At 44.6% G+C, this 24,679-nt stretch overlaps 1 protein-coding gene and 1 long non-coding RNA gene across 2 annotated transcripts in view; both read left to right on the plus strand.

Moving 5' to 3' along the window:
- Positions 1 to 24,679, plus strand: part of LOC123974611 (immunoglobulin superfamily member 21-like) — a 55,248-nt gene that overhangs the window by 9,948 nt on the left and 20,621 nt on the right. The gene's annotated exons all lie outside the window — the stretch shown is intronic.
- LOC123974613 lies at positions 2,175 to 3,731 on the plus strand. The gene is made up of 3 exons (XR_006825894.1): positions 2,175 to 2,215; positions 2,810 to 3,107; positions 3,264 to 3,731. It is a non-coding gene; the product is annotated as an uncharacterized LOC123974613 (long non-coding RNA).

The raw sequence follows: 24,679 nt of genomic DNA on the forward strand, positions 1-24,679 counted from the left end.
GAAATATAAAAGGAATTTATTTTATTGTTTGGGTACATTATTGTTCAGTGTACATGTTCACATCTGAAACAAACTTTACGTGCTTGATAACTCTCCCACCCCGCAGACATCTACACGTCAATACCGATTTATATTCATAGCGGCAAGTGCTATGTAGCTCCACATAGGGGACACAGGAAGTGACATATAGCACCTTCATGCGGCGTCGGAAACGCGTAGGAAATTCACAGCCGCACCGGCAGAGCTCCAGAATGTGCAACTCGGCCGGCTCACGCGCGGACGCGCTACAAGTGCGAGGGCCCGCCCAACGCTGCTTGCAGCTTTAATTGTTATTTACATGATTCTTTAAACCTCTGTTGTGAAGGGAAAAGGTAAAATTAAAGAGAATTACGGACACATTTACACTGCCAGGGAGGAAACTGGATGATGGAGTTGGTTCTTTTGCCTTTTCCTTCTTGGAAAAAAACACAAAGGAAAGCCAAAACTTTAACCTGGGTATATATGCTGCGTTACAGGCAACTCGGAACTTTCCAACTTCCAACAAAAAACGTAACATGGAACGCCACCTGGGTGTTTCAGAAAGCGGGTTTAGTGAAATCTGAGTAAGTTGAGCCCGAGATGAGGGAAACTCCTTGTTTTCTGTTTCAGAGAGCGAGATCACAAAGTCTAGGTCTGTAACCCCGGCAACTTTCGCTGTGAACCTAACCTGCTCGGGAGGAGGTTTACTTCAACTAACGCTGAGTTTCTCTCTGACTCCTCCCCTCCTGAAGAGGCTGTCTGACATCTCCTCATTCATACTGTCGATATCATAGCACATATTGGAACACAGTTACGTCTTTAGAAACATCGAAATTACGGTTAAATAGGCTAGGCTATTAGTTGTTGTTTTTTTACCCCTACATGATCTTGAACATGACGCTTTTATGATCAATCTGTCATCGAGGTATGGACAGAGAGTTCTCTTTGGACATCGTAAATCTATCCTCAGTACAGAATAAAATCTATAAACTACACTGTCCTTTATAACACAGTGAACCAGTGGACATTAAGGCAGCTGTCAGGCTGGCAACAGTTGCACAAAAACACTTATCTACAGTGCTGCAGTAGCCTATGCTGTTTAAAGTAGCCTAATCTGTATAAAACTGATCAATGAACAGTAACCTTTCATATTGTAGTCGCACTGACTGAACATTCCTATCGTAGTTATCAACTGGATATGATGTGAATATTTCTGAGTGATCATGACTGTGGTGCAGCTGAAACAAATAAATGTATTAAATGTAATGTAGTTCAAAAGTGAGTTTTTCATTATCTGCTGATAGTCTGAATTTGTTTAGTCAGGATTTCATAAAATACGAAATGAGCAAGATTTTATTAATGTAACAAAGACGTCTAAAACTTCACAGTCAGTTTGAACCTAGACACATATTTACATTGCAAAAAAAATCATTAATAGACCTACTAAGTCGGACTGTCACTTTACAATCACAGGTCCATGAGGAGCCTAAACTGTGTCTAATCTGTTCGATTAATATTTTCATCTTCAGTTATTAATAATTAAATAATTTAGTCCCGTCAGGTTCCAGCTGAATATCAGGCCTGTAGCTATTTAAAATGAATAACAGGCTGGAGGAGAATCCCAGCACTTAATCATTCATTAAGGAAATTCCAGTCTGGTAAATGATGAATGAGCAGCGCCGAATAAAATGTAATATTGTTAAAGTATCGATCCTGCGTTTTTGAGCCAATCATGGTCCGCGGTGGTAGCCTTCAGATTTCTAGCTCCACCCGATTAAAATGGAGGCTCTGTCTTTATTTACCCGTTGCCATGGTGAATCGTAGTATCGGAGCTCCATTGATGATGGCTTTTTTTCATCCCCACGCACGCGCTTCCATCAGGCTCAACAACTCAGAGTTGACTGAACTTATTCTGATCAGCTGTTCTGAAACCGAAAACTCGGAGTTTGACAGCTCAGAGTTCGTCAACCCAGAGTTCAGGTTTACACTCAGAGTTTGTGGAACCTGCTTTCTGAAACAGGGCCCTGAAGTCGGATTTCCTACCTGTGAACTCAAAAAAATAAAACATTCAAAACAAATTCAATAGGGACCTCGCACGGTCGTGCTCGGGCCCTAAATATGTACCCCAGCATGAGAGTAACAGCTGAATGACGTCACACAACAATGGCAGCTCCCATGGAAGCACACATCGTAAATGGTAAACAATAAACTAAAAGGCAACATTAAGCATATTTGCATGTATTTAATTAAAAGTGTAAATTGTATCATATAGTAAAACATGTTCTGCATGTGAATTGATGTAGAAATATGTGGCTAGGTGGTTACACTAAAGAATCTTTAAGTTATCTTATCTGCATAAAAGTTACTCAGTAAAATTTTAAAAAAGCCAAAACGTTTGAAAACACAAAGTGCCTGATTACCCTGCTGGCCTGGTGTGTGTTTTCCTGTGTCAGTTTTTAAGTACTCAGTTCTGTTCAGTCTTTGTCTCGTCCTCGTCCTCGTCCTATGTGGAGTGTTCTGCCTGTTTTTGGATTATTCTGTTCTTGCTCTGTTTGGATCTTCTGCCCCTGTTTGGATTTGTGTTACTTTATGATATCCTACCTTTGTTTGGACTCTGCCACAGCCCAGTTTGAGCCTGTTAAGTTTTTCCTTAGTTTAATAAATCACAAGAACCTGTTCTCCTTCCTCTGCACTCAGCCGTTGTGACACACAGCATAAACACAAATGTCTTTGTCACATAAGTCCAACAGACCAGCTCTATGTTTTAATTGCACATTTACTTTGTTCATAGTCTGCTGCCGGACGTCCACCCAGCCACTGCAGAGCTGTTCATGAGCTTCTAAGGATTCATCATATTTAAACTCGTGCAAAGTGAACGCACTCAGTTACAAAACAAGCTCATTTACAACGTCCAGCTGTGTGAGTGGGCTGCCCAGTCATTTGGATCTACATTGTTTATCGTTTTTAGTTGGTCCAAATACCGTTTCTGTGCATTGTATTTGTCCGGGTTCTCCTTTTCTTTCTCTTCTCCTTCAGATTTTACAAACTAAAAAACTTTTAAGTAACCGGCAGGCTCACAGGTAAACAGAGTACGTACCTTTAAACATTGCATCCCCGTCCCAACATGCAACACTGCGTAATGTACCGTCAGTTTCCCTGTTGGAGATCTCAGAGAAACAGATCCTTCTCTGTGATTTAGGTGAATTGACCCTTTAAATGTTTTTATTTGTGTTTACTGAATGTAGCGCGGTGCACCTTCACCATCTCAGGACAACATCGCCCCTCTGCGGAGGACACCTGTACTCCTACCTGCAGAAATGCTCGTGTTGTGTTTACGGTCTCCTTCTTTTGTCACGTGCCTGGCCGCGTTTAAAGACGATACTGTTCGCAGCAGCTTTCACCTAATGATAAGAACATCCGGTGGTGATTATTATTATTATTATTATGGTAATGAGAGTTAAATAATACACTAATTTGACTCACTGGATTCAAAATATCTCATAGTAATATTATTTTTGTTACTGTTGTTGTTGGTAGTATGATTTATATTGCTCTTGTAAAAATTAATTTCTATATTATTTGTAGTATTAAAAATGCATAACTTCTTAGATATATATTTTTGCAGGTGCGCATGTGCGCAATACTACGTACATTGTCACTAGCAGTGGTGGGGGGGCAGTATTCCAATTCTATTTTCACTTTTTGTTTGTTATTAATAAATCTTACTTAATTTCTTATTATTGTTATTGCTATTGTTATATATGTTTAGTGTTTTTGTTTGTTTGTTTTATTTTGTTGTAATTTAGTTGCTGCTGTTGTTATTGTTGTCATGTACCTGTTGGGGTTTTTTGTGTCTTTATTCTCATCTTGTTCCATTTGTATCGTCATGTCTATGTATTGTATTTTGTCTTGCAATAAAAAAGAACATCCGGTGAAAGTTAACAACAGAAGCAGTTTAATAAGATATATAAAATGTATCGGCTCTGAACAGAACATTTAGATTCACTGTTAAAAGCAGAAGTGTCGGTTTTTTACGGGACGAGACGAATGGTTTGTTTTTGTCACGTGACCGGAAGAAAGTGTTGGAAGTTGGGGGCAGTAGGAAGTGTGTTTATTTACAGCTCTGAAGTCTCTAAAAACAAACCCGGAGTGTTTCTCCTCCCGGGAAGACCCGCCGTGTTTTCTCTGACCGTCTCTGAGCCGGGTTACCGCGAGCTGGCTGCTTCCGGCCGCGAGGACTCAACCTTTGCCTCCTAGCTAAACTAAGCTGGACCTCAACCTTCACCTGTCCGACACCACCCCGCGTCCTGGTTCAGGCAATCCGGCAGAGTCTGTCTGCTGATGCTGAAAGCTCTGTTAAGAAGCCCGTCTTCTTTTCATCTTCGTTTCACCGTGTCTTGGTTCGGCTAACACCGCCCAGCGGTCCGCGGTGTGCGGTTTATGTAACGCCAGCTACCCCTGAGGTCCGGTCCGGTTTGACCAGACATGACCCCCCATCGACATGGACGCAGCAGAGCCGGGTCCATAAGTCCGTGAGGAGCTGCAGGTGTGGTCTCCGGCGGTGAGTCAGAGACGGTGATGGTGTTTTATTACCAGGTGGCGTTGTGAAGCTGCAGTAATGCTAACAGCTAATAACAGCTAACTTCAGTTAAAGTTTCTGTGTCTCTGCCAGCCGCGGATCAGGGAAGGCAGCCCGGGGTATAATCTGCGATCAGAATCTCACTCACTTGTAAGGTCAGCTGGCACACCGGTTTACAGACAAGCTGTCCCTGAACAAGTCGGACTCTGTAGAGTCCTCAGTCAGGGTGAAGTCACCTGAAGGCGGTTATGAGGAGCGTAAACTGGAGCTTTCATTCTGACTTGTGTGCCGAATATATGGGCAGACTGACATTCCGTGAAACCTCTTTAAAGTCATACTGAAGCACTTAAGGATATGCAAAAAAAATCGTCTTTACATGCCCGATTTTAGAATGGAGTTTGTCAGAAAAGAGAGCAGAATGTTTTTGCCTACAGAGCTTTAATCAACTTAGCATATTTCTGCCACAATGAAACCTGTCTCTCTCTGAAGTTCTAGTTCAGGTCATTGTGCTTTATTGGCACGAATATACAGGTTAAACCATGTTGCTGAAGCAATTTGTGACCAAAAAAAAAAAAGTTTACATTTAAATAAGACATTAATGCGATCATGACCGTTCAATTTAGTAGTTATAAGTCACAAAGATAAGTTCTCAGAGTCCCTGGCTGTCCCTCAGGTTGGGACACAGGGACACATACTTGGCTGGCTGTCCTTCTCCTGGGATTATTCTTAATTTGTTGTTTTCTTCAAGTTCTTTGAAATCCGCCATTCATAGATGGAATTTCTCTAGATATTGCTCTCTTATTGATCATATTGATCTTTAGAGGTCTCTCCCTCCCTCAGATGAATAAATGTGGTGTCCTGTGGTTGTTGTTGTTTGTTAGACGTTGAACTCCTCCCCCTGAGGGTCGTGCTTTCACCTCGGAGTAGCTCGTCCCTGAGCCACCAGGATGTTGGAGGGCCTTGTTGCCTGGGTGCTAAACACATACCTGGGGAAATATGTGAGCAACCTGAACACAGATCAGCTGTCCATTGCCCTCCTCAAAGGTAATTACACATCCATCTGTTTTTCTGATCACTTACAAAGCATGCTGCCGAGTTATGGATGTTTGAGTCCTCCACCTCCTCCTCCTGAGAATCGGCTTTCATAGACTGGACACCATCAGAATCTTTATTGTTGTGAGGTGGTAATTACATATTAAGTCAGGTGAAAGTGCAGGTCAGTTAAACAAACATCTAAACTGGATTATATCACAGTGACCGATTTCTTTGCTCAAGCAAATATAAAGTCTATGCAAATTGATTTGAATACTGTAAGAGTGAAGGCGGACCGATGGACCTCGCTCCACGCTGTCAGTCTCACCAGTTTAACAGCAGCGCCTCTCGTACACTTTGTCCAGGGTGACATACATTAGAAGAAAATCCCACTAAGCTAACCAGCCAATCACCAGAACAAGTGGGCCACACGTTAGCACCGTGGCGCTGCTGTGTGTTTTTGTTTTTAAGGTATGACATTATGCACTCAGTGTCCAGTTTATTAGGTACACCAAGCTAAAATTAATGCAGGCTAGGACTACAGGCCTGCAGTACGCCCTCCTCCATGAAGGCTCTGATGTTCAGTTTATGTTGAAGCTGTTTCAGAGCAGTGATAGATTGATTAATCGTGGCTAAAATCTGGCATTTTGAGATACCTGCACTCAGGAGGCCGATATATCCTCCTAAATGACAGCAGATCTAATCTAACAGCATTACTAGCTAATTAAATATATACAGTTATACTGTAGAGAATAACTCAATGACGAACTGACAAACTGAACCCCAAACACCAGCCACACTCAAAGTATGTTTCTGTTACATTAATAAAACATTTGAGCATTTGAGAACATGGAGATCAGACTGGATTCTGCAGGAATAATGGATTTTACAGGACTATTCTTTGTTTGCATATCACTGTTATACACCTGCTGTCTAAATATCGGCATCAGCTTTTAACAGAAATTCCAAAGCAGAGACATGTTGCAGAGAATTGCTGGATGTTTCCAGAGGATGAAGTCTGTGCTGCTGTTTCAGAAAACTCCATGAAGGAGGATTTATTCCTCACTGACTTGTTCCTAATACACTGAGTGTGTATTAGTGTAGGTGGTGTGGTCCTTTACACTGGACACTGAGAATTGGTTTAAAGGGGTGTGTGTGTTACCTGTCGCTCTCAGGTGCGGTGGAGCTGGAGAACCTCCCTCTGAGGAAAGATGCCCTCAAGGAGTTCGACCTGCCATTTGAAGTCAAAGCAGGTGAGACGCACCGGCTGACGATCCGCTCACTTTAACCCTCTCTGATTGGTCCGTGTGTTTTCCCTCAGGTTACTGTGCTAAAGTTCGCATGAGCTGAAATAACACTACATCTAACTGTGAGAGCGGCCGTGATATCGGCAGTCAATATGGCGGGTACAAAGGTGGTTATTTTACCAGACGCTGCTGCTGGTGTTTGTTCACTTTGATATAGTCTAATCTGCCACCATCAGCCCAGCAGCGTAACATCAGAACAGATGAGTTTTCTTTTCATTTGTTTGCAGTAATTGTACAGTTTATGACACGTTCCAGTCTAAACATCACGGCTTGTTCACATGAAGAAATGATTAGAACGTATATCGTATTATGACAGTAACATAAAGCTGTGAAAGTGAGGCGGCAGGAGCCTCAGTTTGTAACGCCAGCTGTTGTTTTAAAAGCTTCACCCAGAGTGACACGAGACGTTCAGGCTCGGAAAAGCCTCCTCATGATGAGTAAATGTCTGTAAAACCACGACCCTAAATATATTCAGAATAACATCTAAACATCAGTCAGAACTCAGAGTTGGATGTTAGCTGTTGTTTCTTCAGGCTGATCCGTGCATCATGTTGTCTTTCATCAGGCTTCATTGGGAAGATCACCCTCCAGATCCCTTTCTACCGGCCTCACAGCGACCCCTGGGTCATCTCCATGTCCCAGCTCAACCTGATCATCGGCCCTGCCCAGCTGCAGGAGTATGATGGAGAGAGAGAGCGAGAGGAGGAGAGGGAGCGCAAAAAACGCCTCCTGAAGGCGCTCGAAGACAAATTCAGAGTAGGTGGATCAACACCGCCAGTGGAGATATAAAGTGTGTAAAGCAGTAACATCAGTAGTGTGTTGAGTGTGTGTGTGTGAACAAAGACGAAGCAAAACATACACCCAGAGAGAGAGAGAGAGACTGAATCCACCACCTGATAAAGCTGAAGAGCAGCTGCTTCGCTCTTAAATAGGAAGGACAGCCCAAACAGGAAGTCAAGAGGGCTGCCACACCTGTCTTATGTCAGGAGAGGAATTCAGGGGCGAGTTCAGTCTCAAAACGCTTTTGTTGCATTTTCAGATTGAATGGCATGTTTCCTTATAATAATGTGCAATGTGGCGCAGCGGGCTTTGAGGTATGTTTTGTCCTGTTTGGAGGGCGTGTCAGAGCTGTTACCCAATCAGCTGAGACATGTATGTAAACACAGCCGTATTAAAAAAGGCAGTAAATTGCAGTGCGCATGCGTACACAGCGGGGTGTTCAAGGCACCAACATTTCCACTGAAATAAAGGTCTAGTCGGGCTGAACTCGGCCCAGCTGTTACAGAAGTATCCTCACTGAAGACTTTCCTAAGTTAGGACAACATTACATTCGAAATAAATGTTGATAGATGTGTGTGGCAACTATAGTGAAGACGGGGAACAACATGAACACTGAAACCATATGATGAGGCTTTAAAGCTCCCGCTCCGTGTATTAAGGGGGATGCTTTTTTCCAAATTGACAACCAATTGCCATATACTGAGAGGTCGCACACCTCTGGAGCAACTAGGGGTAAAATGTGTTGCTCAACACTCCCTCTCCTCCACCTCACGGTTTATGCCTCCGCCTCATCAAAGCTAAAATTGAACTCCCGTCTTTTATGGGCCGTTATAACAGCTTGCTTGCCCGCGAGACAGCCGCTGTCATGGATCCAGGCAGCCTGAATCCAGCAGCGGAAGTGCCTAATGTAGCTCGGCCTCCTTCACTCATTACATCGTGTCTTGCTGACTAACTCATGTACAGTCGTATCTGCGGAGGTGTGTGTGTGTGTTGACAGTGTGTGTATTTGTGTGTCTCCTGCAGAGCGAGTGTGAGCAGAGAGGAGAGTCGTACTGGTACTCTGCCACGGCCTCGGTGGTCACCAGAATTGTGGAAAACATCGAGGTAACGTCCACCTTTACAAACTAGAGCTGAGACACAGTTCAAACCCACCGTCTGCTGTGTTTCACCAGCTAGGGTGGACAAAATAACAGAAACCCCTCTGTGTATGATGTACAAACTACCTCATCTGAACATGTAGATACAGCGGTACTGTATGTGGGCATATAGACTTGTAAGGCCATGACAAAAACAAGTTGTTTATTTAGCGTCATTTATAAAGCAGAATGAGCTGATACCTGAAGAATAAATCCCTTCCACCTGCACTCAGTACTCAGGGACTCGCAGACTGACTGACTTTCTTGTTCACGTGTAGCTGAACATCCAAGATGTGCATCTGAGGTTCGAGGACGACTTCTCTAACCCAGAGAAACCCTGTTCCTTCGGGGTTTGCATCTACAACGTCTCTGCCCAGAACCCTTCCAAAGAGTCGGTGAGTGATTTGATGCTGATCATGTGATTGATTACACACATTCAGGCTTTCAACAGTGTGTTCACCAGAGTAATGGTTGGTGTCTCATACTCATGAGATACACATGTGCTAATTATGAGTTCTTTATACTGTACTTGGTGGCCTCAGGTCATTCAGGACTACCACAGCTCTTTGCAGTGGGAGTTAAAGGGCAATTTATACTTCTGCGTCAAATCGACGGCGTAGGCTACGGGGCTACGCAGAGGCTACGCCGTCGCCTCACGTGCACCTCCTCAAAAATGTAACTAACATCGAGTCGACGCGGACCGTAAGCTCTGTGATTGGTCGGCTGGGTAGTAATGCCTCCGAGCCGACCGGAAGTACCCCGCGCTTTAAAGTAACATTTACTAGCGGCCAAAACGGCGGCTGTAACACAGTGAATCAATATATTTGATTCGTTTCGCTATCAGAATGTGATCCATTCGGTCGGTAACATTTGAAAAGGCTACACCAGCCGCACGTTTACAATTTACCCCCATTTACATTAGCGGAGCGCTAAACCGGAAGTCAGCCTGCTCGGCCGGCAAAAGTCAACCCAGTGGACGCTGTAGTGCTACTGCCGACTAGCGTTTGGGGGTGTAATTGCAGAATGACGGACACACCTACTAAGTATAAATACATAGACCCTACACAAGAGTATAAATCAAGCTTAACAGGGATTTCCTTTGTCTCTGCAGGTCCAGAAGCTTCTCCGACAAAAGCAGCTGGAGATAGAAGACTTCAGCGTCTACTGGGACACAGAGAGTGAAATGCTAGGAAAGCTGCCTGCAAACCAGATCCAGGTCAGACCATGAACAGTCAGGAGCCTCCCTGGACCCAGATGATTAGAACTTATTCCCCCTGAGGTTCCCTTTACACTATTATCATGATAGCAACCTGAGCCAGCTCACAGACTGCTGAGGATGATACTGATGGTCATGATTAGTAATCAGCTGTTAGTACTGAGGGTGAGATGTGACTCGTTGACAGTCAGGTGCATTAATAATGAATTTAAACCTTCTGAAGGATCACGATGACTGTTTCACGTACAATTTAATGCCTCGCCCCACCCCACAGAAAGTCTGCTGGATGATGTAAATGCTGGTCAGATTCTCTTCAGGTAAAGTTCCACATGAGCAGTCTGAATGTTTTGTACCTGACAGGAGGCGATGACCCGGTGTATGCAGAGCCGCGAGCATCAGTACATCTTTGAGCCAGTGTGTGCCTCCGTGTTGCTCAGGAGAAACGCCTCCAAGGAGCCTCTGAGGTCCCGAAACACCCCACGAATTGAAGGCCAGGTCCAGCTGGAGCCTATGTCCTTACGCTTGTCACAGGTCTGTACAAACACCTGACCAACAGATTAAACTACTGTAGCTGCAGGTTAATGTTGTGTGTCTGTTGTATAATGGACGTGAACAAATAGATAGAACTTAAGGACGAATAACAAACTATATATATATATATATATATATATATATATATATATATATATATAATTAGAGCCAGGACACATACGACAAGGTAACACAGCAGCGCTGCACATTAACTACAAGCTCTTTGCGTATATCAGCCCGACTGTGTGGTGGTAAACACTTCCTGTAGCATCTCCTGCCTTGTGATATCTGGCAGATGTCTGCTGGTTGGCTCAGTGAATGAGCAGCAGCCCGAGCACTGACTGTGTGTTTGCGTTGTCTCGTAGGTGCAGTACCAGCAGATCATGGCGTTCCTCAAAGAGCTGGACCGCCGGGAGCGAGAGATGCTGTACCAAAAGTGGAGACCCAAAGATCCCATATCTGGGAAGTAAGTTGGACAAAGACAACAGACTCAGAATCACCGCACTGCATCTCACTTCACCTCTGAATCAGTAACAGTGATTCTCCCTGCAGCTGCCGGCAATGGTGGATGTTTGCCATCCAGGCCAACCTGAGTGAAATCAGAGAGCAGCAGCGCCGAGGCAGCTGGGACTTTGCCTTGCGGCGGGCGCGAGACGCCCAGACCTACACCAGCCTCTACTTCAGAAGGCTCAAAGGAGTCCCGCTGAGTCCTCAGGAGGAGGTACTGCACTGCCAAACATTAAATCTGCTGATGATAATATAAATCTGAAGCTGTCCGCCATCTGACAAGATGCACACTGGCAAGGGCTGCCACACTAACCCACAATCTCCATAACGTCCGTCAGTGCAACTGCATGCTTACAGCTGAGCTCACATCACTGAGTTGATGTTTGTCTTTGGCACCCAGAGCGAGCTGGAGCGAGTGGAGGAGGAGCAGACGTTAGAGGAGCTGCGGAGTCTCCGAGATGTTGTCCACGACTGGTTTCGAAAGCAGGAAGAGATCGCAGAGGTAAGCTTGGACGATTCTTACTGGTGTTCAGCTGTGAAATAAAAAACCAAACACATCAGTGGTCTCTAAAGAGAGATGCCTCCTGCACAGGTAAACCTTTTTATCTACTAAAGGTGTCTTCTTCCTCCTCCAGAATGTGCGAGAGCCCAGCAGCGATCCCCAGCCCTCTACGCCACCCGCGCCCATCCCCAAGAGCGGGAGCTCCGGGATGATCCAGTACCTGCAGTCTTGGTTCCCGGGCTGGGGGGGCTGGTATGGAGATTCCCAGGACCCCGACCGCCCTGAAGAGCTCCTGCCAAGCCCGTCCTCCTGGGATATTCTAGGTGGGAGACTACGTATTCTGTTACAGGAGATTATTCCTGATCTGGTGGAATAAATCCAGACTCCTTTTATAATGAGCCAGATGTGTTGGTTAATATCTGCTGACCCTGATGATGTAATGATTCTCCAGCAGAGACAGAGGACTTGTTTGACCCGTTGGAGGACTCACACACTCTGAACACCTTCACCAGGCGGGATCACCTGTTCGCCCGGCTGGAGTTCTTACTGGAGAAAGGCGGCGTCACGCTCTTCCACCAGGACAGGAGTGGGGACACGCTGCACGAGAGCGGTGTCATCCAGCTGGAGTTCTCAGGTACAGAAGCAGCGTTTGGACAAAAGCGCTCCAGAGTTTGTTAGGGTTAGGGTTGGACAGTTTTAGTGCAAAGAGTGATATTAGTGATGAGGATAAAACTGTTTTTGACAAACTAACCAGACAGAAATGCCTGTTTTTGGCCAAACCAGTCAGTTTAATATGTTATATAATAATGAACCTAATAGCCAACTTCATAACATTAAAAGGACAGTAATAACCTCGGTATATCTGTTCAGGAAAATTACTTTACATGTCATCATACTTCAAATTTTTTTTTGATAATGGATTCTTCTTTTATCAAGAAAAAACATTCCCAGGCTCCAGCCTTTACTGCCTTCTGTCTCAGTAAACTGAACATCTTTGGGTCGGACAAAACAAGACCTCTTGGACCCTCGATGGACATCTATTTTTTCTGACAATCTATTTACAACATTGTAAAGGTGATCAATGGATGAATTGATTCTGAAAATAAGCCCAAGAGATTTTACAGGTGAAACATATGAAGGGTTAGAGAGTGGTACGTTATGGTCCCCTCCCTTCTCTGATTGAGACAGACACAGTGGTTAGACCATGTGTGCTGCCGTCATGTTAAATTCACTGTGACCTTGTGTCCTCAGGGGTGAAGGTGAGCGTGGAGTCTCTCCCTCGCTCTGAGTCCTCCCTGCTGTCGGTGAAGCTGGGTGGTTTGTTCCTCCGAGACTTGACTACTCAGGGCACCATTTTCCCTGTCCTGGTGTCTCCCAAAACGGTAAGCAGTGCTGGACTTTTCTTCGAGATGATACATCAAGCTTCTCATGTCTTTAACGTCTCTCCCATCTCGTAGGACAAAGTTGTTGTTGCCATTAACCAACCATCCGGCCAGTCCAGCAGTACCTCTGGTAAGACATTTGATTTAATAAATTATTCTCAGTATGAACAACCGTAAATAATACTTTCCCCTAAGACCCTGAGACCACCTCAAATACTTTCATTTCAGATGTATCTAATCTGGGTTAATTTAGGCTGTTATACAATGAGTATAAATTAGCTTACCAGGGGAGATTGTTCATTTTTAATTTAGCATATCAATATTTCTGATCTGCTAACGGACAGTTCACTCACCATGAAACTGCTTCTTTATGTATGTGCTTTATAAGAGTTCAGTCTGGATCTGTTCTGTATGAAAAGTGTCTGAGATAACTTCTGTTATGATTGGGAGTTATGTACATAAAATTTAATTGTTTATGTTTTCTTATGTATTTATTTGTGATACTTTTTCATCACTGCACACACAGCTCACTGTTTACGGTATGACTAAACTCCTGTATCATGTTCAGGTTTTACCTGTTAGACTCATGTTTTGTTCCTGGCTTTAAATAGCACCTGTCATGTGAAAGCATCAGCTTTGCACACAATGCGTCCTGTCCATAGAGTAAAATAAAATGCTAATGCACTGTGGAAGGCTGTCCTAATCATCAGTATCTTCATGGCATCCAAAAGGTTCATATTGTGTGGTGTAATGACAATGCCGGCCTCTCGGGGGCACCTTATTAGGTGCCTGACTCTGGTTCAATACCAATTCATCAAAAGAAAATTTAATGAATTGTCAAAAGATTGTCAACTATTTTGATAATTGATTCATCATTTCAGTCATTTTTCAAGCAGAATGTCTCCAGCTTCTTATCTGTAAAGATTTGCTTTGTCACTTATGACAGTGAATGAAGAGTCTTTGGGTTTTGGACTGTTGGACAAAAGAAGCAATTAGAAGACATTTAATAGACTAATCAATTAATTGATTAATTGGAAAGTAATCTGCACATGAATCGATAATGAGAGTCATCGATAGTTGCAGCCCCACACCATACTCCCTCGAGCTTTCAGTCTCTGAACAGGTAGTGTGTTTGTGTTGTCAGGAGGCAGTGCAGAGTGCTTCTCATCACCGGTTTTTGAGATGATTTACGAGCGAAACCCTGTGAGGTGCAAGTTTGAGAGAAGACTGGAAGTGAACACTAGTCCACTGAACATCATCTACAACCCACAGGCCATCAAAAAAGTAACTGAGTTCTTCTATAAGGGCAGAGTTCACACCTCAGGTACGTTCTGAAACTTTTTTTTAAATTCATTTTGTTACAGAAATTTCACATGATAGGCAGACACCAAGTTTTATAAAAGTTGTTATGAACGGGAAAATTACAGTTTCCTTTAAACATGTATGTATATTGGATTTAGTTTTTTAAGTTAACTTCTAACGAACTGCATCAATGCTGACAGATTCAAAGAAGTGAAAAAACTAATGGAAAGTAAGGAAGCAGTGAGCAACGATGCAGATACAGAGAACTGAGGGGAAATTCAAATGGAGTCTGGAACTGACAGACTGACATTGCTAATTACCTCAAAGTGAACATGCAGTGGGATCAGTCGATCAGTGTTAACTGCCGAGCTGAATCAGACAGATCCTGAAGTAGCTCATGATTAACTTAAGTAGATAATGGTCTGAACAGCTGGCTCACTCCCTCAGTACATGGCCTGAGTGGGTGAGTTAATTAGTACTTCTGCACATTTTTCTTGAAACTTAATATTTTTCATCAAGTGTTATAATTTATTTGATAAAACAATTAAGAAATGTTATTATTAACAAATGCATCTACTTGTGTCTCCTCTCTGTCCATGAAATCTTTAAGCACCACTTTAAAGAAATGATTCTCACATTACTCACCCATGTTATTCCAGGCCACGCTGCACTAGTATAATTTCTGTTATTTATTTCTGATACTTTTGAATCCCAGGAGATTATTAAATTCTGAATGTATTTCTTTGATACTACCTAATGATACGCAGGTTTTGGCTATCAGTCAGAGCTGGAGCTGAGAGTGGCAGAGGCGGCCCGGAGACAGTACAACAAGCTGAAGATGCAGACCAAGGCAGAGATCCGACAAACCATTGATCAGCTGCTCGTGGGAGAGTTTATTGTAAGAGAGATTCACTGGATGGTGACATGAAGTAATTGGCAGTTTGTTTGTAAATGCTCCGTACTTGTATAGCGCCTTTCTAGTCTTTTCGACCACTCAAAGCGCTTTTACACTACATCTGCATTCACTATTCACACACTGAGCCTAAGTGCTCAAACGGAAAGTAACATTCATACTCACTCATACACTGGCGGAACAGCCAGTCGGCAATTCGGGGTTCAGTATCTTGCCCGCAACCAGGGGGAGCCAGGAATTGAACCGCCGACCTTCCGATTAACGGCCAACCCGCTCTACCTCCTGAGCCACAACTGCCCTAAACACCACTGTTGTTTCTAAACACCACTGATTTGTTTGCTTTGTAGGAAAACAGTAAGCGCTGGACCATGAAGCTGGACATCTGTGCCCCCCAGGTGATCTTCCCTGATGACTTCCAGTCAGAGGACCCGATGCTAGTTGTTGTTGATTTAGGTAGAATTCTCCTCACAAACTGTCAAGGTAAACCAACTTAGCATTTTTACCAAATAAATAAAAAGTGTTAAGCCTAATGAGGTTTCCAACTCAGCTCACACCTGTTGTTCGTTTCTTTTGAAGATGACACTAAGGCCGGCTCAAAAGCTACTCAACCTGAAAGGGAAGACATGAGTGATGATGAGTACCAGACACCCCTTGCCACCCCTCCAGAGTCTCCACCACCTGAACTAGACATGCCTTTGAAAGAACAACTCAAAAGCACTGAACTTCCCAGCCTCAGATCCCCTGAAAGTATACAGGCCTACAGTAGGAAGCTTTATGAAAAGTACTCCTTATCCTTTAACGACCTGCAGATAATGGTTGGTCGCTGTAAGGACAACTGGAAACATCTTCAAGAGAGTGAGGTAGGGCCTACTCACGTGGTAGAGAAGTTTAATGTGCTGCTGCAACTTGAGCAGAGATTGCGCTACACGTCAGACCCCCAGCTCCCTGGGGCTGTGCTTTCAGGAACCCTGCCAGACCTCAAGGTCCACATCAACCTTGAGAAGATGACTGCCCTTAGGAGTTGTCTGGCGAGGCTAAGCAGTCCATCTGAAGGAGACAAAAGCCAAGAGAGAGACCCTAATATAAGGTCTCCTGACCCTCTTACCCTCCGTCATGACAAGATCTTTCAGAGGGAGGACAGCTCCTGGAAGCTGCAAGGTTCAGGCAAGAACCTGACCCAGAGTGTGATGACTTTAGAGCAGCACACACGGGAAGTCCTGGTGGAATCCCGTCTGTTGTTAGCTGAATTCAACATTAACTATATGCAGCTTGGTGTAGAGAGTGATGGCCGCTACATATCTGTTCTCAAGGTATTTGGCACCAATGCTAATTTTGTGAAGCGGCCTTACGATGCTGAAGTGTCTCTGACTGTTCACGGCCTTCTGCTGGTGGACACCTTACAGACCTATGGCTCAGACTTCGACCTTCTTGTGGCTTCTCATAAGCATCTCAGTTTTGACATACCAACAGGCAGCCTCCGAGAGAGCCAGCCTTCGTCACCCGTGTCATCTGATGGCAAGTCTCCCCAGCATCGGGGCCACCATACCCAGTCATCCTCTGGTGTACCCGTGGACAGACTCTCCCCCTTCAGCTCCTTCCTCAAAGACCAGGAGGCCCTGATCAAGCTAGAGTACCAGTTTGTGAGCTCAGACTGCCCCTCCATGAACCTGGACAGCTCCCTTCAGGTGACAAGCATGCAGGTCAATAACTTGGACATCATTCTCAACCCTGAGACCATGGTGGAGCTACTGAAGTTCCTCCAGAAGTCTTTCCCCAAAGAAGAAAGCACCTGGACGTCATCAGCTCAACAACAAACAACACAGCCCTACAGTGAGGAGGCGGGGGGGACGTTCCAGGCCACCTATGACCAGAACAAAGAGCTGACTGTGGAGATCCACCGCCTTAACGTGCTTCTCCTTCGGACCGTGTCCACTGGCACTGTACTGGGTGCTGAGAAGAAAGGGTTGAAGATTGCCACCGCCAGCATCACTGGCACCAAGGTCAATGTGTCCATGGGCAGTCGGTTGGACATCAATGGTTCACTCGGGTCCATGCAGTTGGTGGACCTGACCCAGGAAGGAGGCCGGAGCCAGTTTGTGGTCAGCATTGGCAGTGTTGAGCACAGCCCCTCAACTCTCGGCGGATTGACATTTCTTGCTGACACAGCTCCCTCAGAAGCTTTAAATTTTCGCCTTGTGGAGAAATCCCAAGGGGAGTGTTCCTTGCAGCTTCAAATGGCATCCCTGCACTATAACCACTCAGCCAAGTTCCTGAAAGAGCTGAGTCTGTCCGCCAATGAGGTAGAAGACAATTTCCGCTCCATGCTAAAAAGTGCTGCCACCAAAGTGTCAACCGTGCTGGCCACCAAGACGGCAGAGTACAGCGGTATGGTTTCGCTCTTTGAGACTCCCTCACGAAGAACTCGAACTCAGAGTCAGAGCTGCCCTTATACGTTTGAGGATGAGGAGGATCTTCCCATGGAGGAACCTGAATCTACCCTAGACACATTCCTGGTGAAGCTGACCCTTAATATCAGCATTGAATCCCCAGTTGTGTCAATTCCCCGTAAACCTGGACACCCCGAGCTATTGGTTGGTCATCTGGGAAGCATAACTATTCAGAATTTTGATACTGGACAAGACTCCGAAAGAGGGAGGTTGCAGGTTTTGGTGAAGGATATTCGACTGTATTCACTAAACATGAGTAATTTGGTTTTGAAGAGGGTACCCAGAGGGGATATGGCTGGCAGCATGTCACCGTCCCACAATGGGAGCACCAGTCAGGATGAACCACAGTTCACACGTCACGACTTCTTTGAATCCCTCAGTCGTGGAAAAGGTGAGAGGATTATTCTGAATGCTGGATTTTATGTACTTGGTAATGCAAGCATACATTTAATATGCAGCTTGTGCCGCAAGTTCACATAATTTATTTTCTTCATCAGCCTTCCATATATTGAAAGACACCACTATACAGTTCACCCTGGAGAAGGTTCCTGTTGACGAAGACACCCAGTTTACCTTCCTCACCACAGAGGAGCCCTGCAAGAGCACAGGGTTACTGAGAGTTGAGGGCAAATTTGTCAACCCTGTCCAGGTAAAGACTTTATCGATACTGTTGGTTCACAAATATAAGCTGGTATTTGAGTAATGGCCTCGTCTCACATACAGACGATGCCCTCTCTGTATAGAAAAATATAGAGAGGGTGTTAGCTTTACTATATATAGCGCAGTTGGTGACCAACTTTCACATTTGGTGACCAATTCCATCAGTCCCCCACTTTGCTGTTCTTTCCATCACTGATCACAAACGACTGTCAGTGAAGACACTACCTACAGATGTTTGACAAAGGCTACCAGGAAAGAGATTGTATCTCCTGGGCAGCTGGAAGGTTTTCAGTGAAAGATGTGTTAAGTTTCACTTACATTAACTTAACAGGAAAAAATGGTAAAATAGAACAACTGAAATTATTTTTGAAAACAACATGTCTGTTAAAAGTAGAAATTCAGAGCAACACAGTGTGGGGAAAACAAAATCAACAGCAAAACAGGAGGCTTCTTTCTAAAATGAACTTTGGTACACAATTAGGAATAAAGATAATATATAATATAAGCCTGTTTCAGATACAGGCTTGCTTCTCCCTGAAGATGAAATAGATTGAGATCCCAGATGCTGTTTTAAAGTAGTTACAGTAGATTATTTTGCAAGGCAAATTAACTCCAGATGAAGCTTCTTCCTCATCTTAGACCAAAGTTTTGAAAGGCCCATGGTAAACTCACTCTGGTAATTAAAATTATTTTGGTTCAGTAGACCTCTGCTGCAGCATTTCATGGGTGTATACAGGCCTGGCTTGACTGACATCTCCCTTATTCTCCTGTTAGTTTGTTAAGTGTTAGTGCAGCACCTTTATTATTCTTATTAGTGCATGGAGTTTGGTGTCTTCACGAAATTCCAGCAGAGCCAGAATAAGTGAAACCTCTGTGTGGGTGTGCAGGGCCTTGAACTGAAATGTTTGATGTGGGGTTATTAATTATTATTGTTGTTATTATCTGGTGATAGGTGTTCCTGTGCAAGCCTGTGTATGAACAAGTCCTCCAAACTCTGGACAATTTGTCTCTCATTGAGGAGCAACGTGTCACCCCCAGCCAACCGCCCACACCCCCACCACCAACTCCTTCCTCTACCAGGCCTCATCGCTTTCCTGACCCCCAGGGAGGCCTGTTTGCAAGGGACCCTCCCCACATCAGCTTCTCCCACTCGTCACTTTCTTCTCCTTTGCCTCTACAGTCTCACAAACCGGCTCTTCACTCGACCTCATTCACTCAGCTAAAAGTCACCCTACATGTGGCAGAACTGCAGGTCCAGCTCAGTGCAGACCTGACCCAGGGCTCCCAGGGCTTAGTCAGTCTGTGCTTTCAAGATCTGGAGGGAGACTTTACCAAAGACCACCCTCACCTACTGGCAGTCCAGCTGGCCCTGCGCTCGCTGCTAATGGAGGACCTCCTGGAGCAGAACCCTGAGTCCAAGTACAAACATTTGATGGTGTCTCGCGGAGCTCCCAAGCCCTCCACCTTCAGTCCAAAGGAGTACCTTTCCCAAAGCTGTCCGTCAGCATCCAATGCCCTGTACCCAGACATGCCCCGCTCCCTACCTGCCCACATGGAGGAGGCCCAGAACGTGTTCCAGCTCTACCAGAGGCATCCCAGCACCCCTTCAGCTAGCAGTCGCAAAACCCGGAGAGACCCGGACTGTCCCAGCACACCACCGCCCTCTCCAACCCACCATACACCCTCCCCTCAGCCACCCCCAGACTTTGACGACTCATTAGTTCACATCAATGTGCTGCTGGTGGACCAGAACCACCCAGAGTTCAAAACGCGCTACGGCAGTGTGGGACGAAGCGTGGACGTTGACTTTAACTGCCTGGATGTTTTGATCACTCTGCAGACCTGGGTGGTTATCCTGGACTTCTTTGGGATTGGCTCCACAGCCAACAATCATGCTGTGAGGCTGAACCCTATGTCCTCTCAGCCTGTGCCGGGACATCCTCTGTATGAGCCAGACATGAGCGAGGAGGAGACAACTGAGGCCGTCAACACCAGAGTGGACCTAAAGGTGGGTCACTGGCTGCAGGTACAGCTGTTGTTGTGGATACTGTAAGAATATATAGTATTTTTACTTTTTGCTGACCACACCAGCTGTTTTGCTCTAGGGGTGGCTATGTCAGTCTGTCCGTTTGTCTGTCCGTCCACCATATACTGTATATCTGTAAAGGTTCTCAGTCATCCAGGTCAGAGTAATCCAAGGAATGTTAAAGTGAAGGGCAACTGTACTGAAAACGCTTTCTCACCCAAGATGCTTCTTCAGTTCTGACTTACTGCTGTTACTGCTGCCCGGAGCACTAACGAACCAAGCGCTATCCATTACTTTGACGACGACCCCATAGAGGTAAAAAAGCTGGGAATCACTGTCAGCCTGTCAGAACTGAAGTAGCCTCTTGGATCAGAGGTGAAACGTCTTCAAGCGTCTTCAACCAAGTCCATTTTCCCTTGATTTAAACCCTCTTTGGACAGCACATACTGTAGGTGTTTATGGTTCCCAAAGGACGAATGCTGCTGAGTTCGGGGATCCCCTGACGTTTCTTCCACCACTACAGCAGGTTGAGAGTTTCTCATCAGCGAAATGTCATAAAACATTTGGATTGATTTGTGAAATAGAGAACAGATAGAGACAGAATCCTAATTGATAAAATAATCAATAGATGAATCAAGATTAGAAAATAGTTGTTAGCTGTATCCCCTTAAGTGATTTATGCTACACCAAGCAACATTTTTAAAATAGTATCTTTAGTCCTGTAGCTGTGATCATCTGATTATTGTTGGATGGCAGCACCCTTCGCTCTAAGTCGTTCTGAATGCATCGTGACTGAACCTGTCCATGTTTCATTTTCAGGTTCATGCTTTGTCTCTCATACTGAACAAGAAGCTCAACGAGCTTGCCAGAGCGAGTGTATCCAAATTATCTGCTCACCTGGAAATGTTGGGTGTGTATGAAACACAACAAGATTTACTTTACTTTAGATAAAACAAACCCTCCTTTACCTAACTGGGCTGGCTCAGGAAAAAATGTGATGTTTAATGGTATGACATTATGACTAATATTTCAGATGGTGACCTGGCATTACAAGGCAGTTTAGGAAGTTTATCCCTGAGTGACCTGACCCCACATGGTGATCTCTACCGAGAGCGCTTCACCACACGAGGAGGGGAGGCCCTCATTTTCAACATCCATAAGTATAAATCCCGGAACAAACACATACTCTGCCTGATGCTGAAAAACTTGGAAGAACTGGTGTTTTTTAAGTCACCTTTGTATTCTGGTCCATTCAGGTACGGCTTGCCGGATCCTTACCTGGAGCGGGAATGTGACATCAAGGTGTCGCTGCAGATGGCCTCGGTGCAGTACGTCCACACCCAGCGTTTCCAGGCCGAGGTGGTGGCCTTCATCCAACATTTCACCCAGCTGCAGGATGTTCTGGGCAGACAGAGGGCTGCAATGGAGGGTCAGGCTGTGAGTGCTTTACCACGAGAGCCAAATACTGTCAGAAAGACTCCAAACTCCAATATAATATTTCTCCTTCCTACTAAATTGAATTTCCTGTCCTCTGTCTTACTCATTTCCCTTTCCTCCTTCTTCCTCCTCTTCCTCCTGCAGGTGCGGGATCACCCTCAGCGGGCATCCAGGGTTCTGCTGGACATCGAGGCCGGTGCCCCAGTCATTCTCATCCCAGAGTCCTCACAGTCGCCGAGGGTCATCGTGGCCAACCTCGGCCAGCTGAAGGTGCAGAACCGCTTCCTGCCAGCTGGGGCTCATGGGACTTTTTCTCTCCGAGACAAGGTAGAGAAACTCACCATGGCTCATGCCTTTTTCCCTTCTCTGGTGAGTCACGTTGCCGTTCGTCCACCCATGCTCCCTGCATCCTTTTCTCTAATTTCTCTGTATTCATTTATGCATTTCATGGTATTACTCAAGTTTAAGAGTTCAGGATTACCTTGTGCTGCTCGGCTTTTGATAGGACTAGCGTAACGGGTCCTTCAAAAAGCACTGATTCTTCATCTTATTATTTTAGTAACTGACCTTATCACCTGAATCTGATCTGAAAAGCTGAATGAATACAGTGTTGCCTGATGGTTTACTGTAGAATGTAAAGTATGTTTCCTTAACTTAACCATGCCAAGGTCTCTAACTGTCTTTGTTTAAATGTTATGTTTTTAAAGAAACACTCCAGCATTATGCATGTTAGCTGTTTTAACTACAGTCGGATGAGAAGATTGGATTAACTAATCCAGGCTAATATGATGTTAGCCAGTTAACCATCATCAGGCCACCATTAAACTCCAGACCAGCTTCAGGGCTCCAAGTCTGTGGAGCTCTGCTGGAGGGATGGGGGAACACCATCCTCCTCCAGATCTACCCTCATTTCTGTACACCAGCTCAATTTAATCTGGTTGTCTCACTGAGACCCAGAGAGAGCTGAGGACAGCAGCGAGACGGAACCAAAGGTCAGACAGCATCAGAGACAGTCAGACATCACTACAGAGCCCTTTAGGGAGGTTAGATAATCTGGTGTTAAGGAGATGCTGCTGCAGAGCTTTGTAAATTAAAGGCTGCAGTATTTTATTCACATCATGTGCACCCTCACCAAACCGCTCAGAGCTGCACCGAGGTTCTGCACCTGATGTTCCTCCTCCTTCATTCAGCTTCGGTCTTTAGTGTGGCCCCATCTGCAAGTAGAAGGTCAAAACCATGTTCATGTGATTGTTGAACATCAGATCAGTGCAGGTCATGTGATTGGCTGGGTAATCACCTTAAACACATTCTAAATCTTTCATAAAGAATATTTAACTTTTGAGATTGAATTGTATAAAAATTTTAATCATTTATGAACCTGACTCAGATGTTTTACATTTAACTGAAGTTGAACTTATGTAATTAAAAAAACACACTAAATTTGAAGTGACTCTTTTTTAACGTTTATCTGCTGAAGGATCAAAGTTTCTCTCACCTAAAACCTCCTTTCCATTTAGTGAAGTAATTTGAAGCCAATCGCAGTTCAATATGCAACGCACACAAGCGTGATTTGGAAATGTGAAACCTCCAGTGCATAAACACTGAGAATGGACGTCTCGTGTTCAGCAATTAAATATTTACATACTCATAGCAGGAGAAGGAGGAGGCGTGGCGAATCAGACACAAATGATCAGTCTGAGCAGAAAAGTTGTCCTTAGAACATGTTGGTTGGATCATTAATGAAAGAGATTGTTTGTTTGTATCTGATCACATCAAACTGACTTGCTCAGGTGTGAAAAACAGGGCCTGTTGTCATTAGTGTATGTTGGAAGTAGAACATAAATAAGTGTTGTGTTGGTCTTTCATGTGCATCTTGTCTTTTGTGTGAAGAACCTTATACTGCACGCTCATTCATACAAGGATCCGTCCTGTTACAAGGTACACCGGCATGCTTTGGCTTTGGAGTGTTACAGTTACCTTTCTTCAGTGTTCCTCCTTCAGTACGTTTCACAGTATCAGGAACTAACACAGCACAGACAGCTGACAGGTGACAGCAGACCTGGGCCCTGTACCACGAAGCGAGTTCAACATTCCCAGGATATGTTTTCGTTATCTGGCTTCACTAACCCTAACAATCACGATCAGGATAAGCGCTACCACGAAGCTGGTTATCAACTCAAACTCAAAGTCAACCCAGGGTTTCCCAATCCAGACGGGAGCGTGTTCACATAAGAAGCAGCAGATGACCAATCGCAGACATGAACAAGTTCACTGTCAGCAGAGCGTCATGTTTTACAAATGAGGATTGAACTGTAACACTACAGAAATACGACAGTAGCACGCCTGCATCTGACACATGCAGGGAGACAGTGTGAATGCTTAAATGAACAGGCGAAGGCATAGTCTATAATATTGTGTTGATTTGATGTGTTCTTCTGAGCTGTATGAAAATATCAGCCTTATTCTTTCAGCTCGGCTGTGTTGGCGTTTCCACATTAAAAGACTCGGGCCGTTCTCCCTCACTTTAAAAAACTTGTTGTCACTAATTTATTTAACTCACTGAAAAGTGTCCAAACATTGTTCTAAATTACTGTAACTTCATAAAGCAATGAAACGAAAACTCCATTCATGCCATAAAATGAGCTCAAATAGTGGCTGAAAGACTGAATCTCTACATTTAGGCTACTGGAAACTCACTGTTCCACCTTTTGCGACCACATCGCAGAACATGACTACAGTCTCTGTAGTAGGCCTAGGAAAGCTATACTAAGCTAAAATAAATAGCCAAAGTTCATATTATTACCAAACTGCTCATAATATTCAGCCTCACATAAGAAAAATAACAGCGGCTGTGACAGGCTGTGAAACGGACTGGGAGCAAATACAAAATAATAAACACATTTC

The sequence above is a fragment of the Micropterus dolomieu genome, linkage group LG08 (assembly GCF_021292245.1).
Source record: "Micropterus dolomieu isolate WLL.071019.BEF.003 ecotype Adirondacks linkage group LG08, ASM2129224v1, whole genome shotgun sequence".
NCBI classification, from domain to species: Eukaryota; Metazoa; Chordata; class Actinopteri; order Centrarchiformes; family Centrarchidae; genus Micropterus; species Micropterus dolomieu.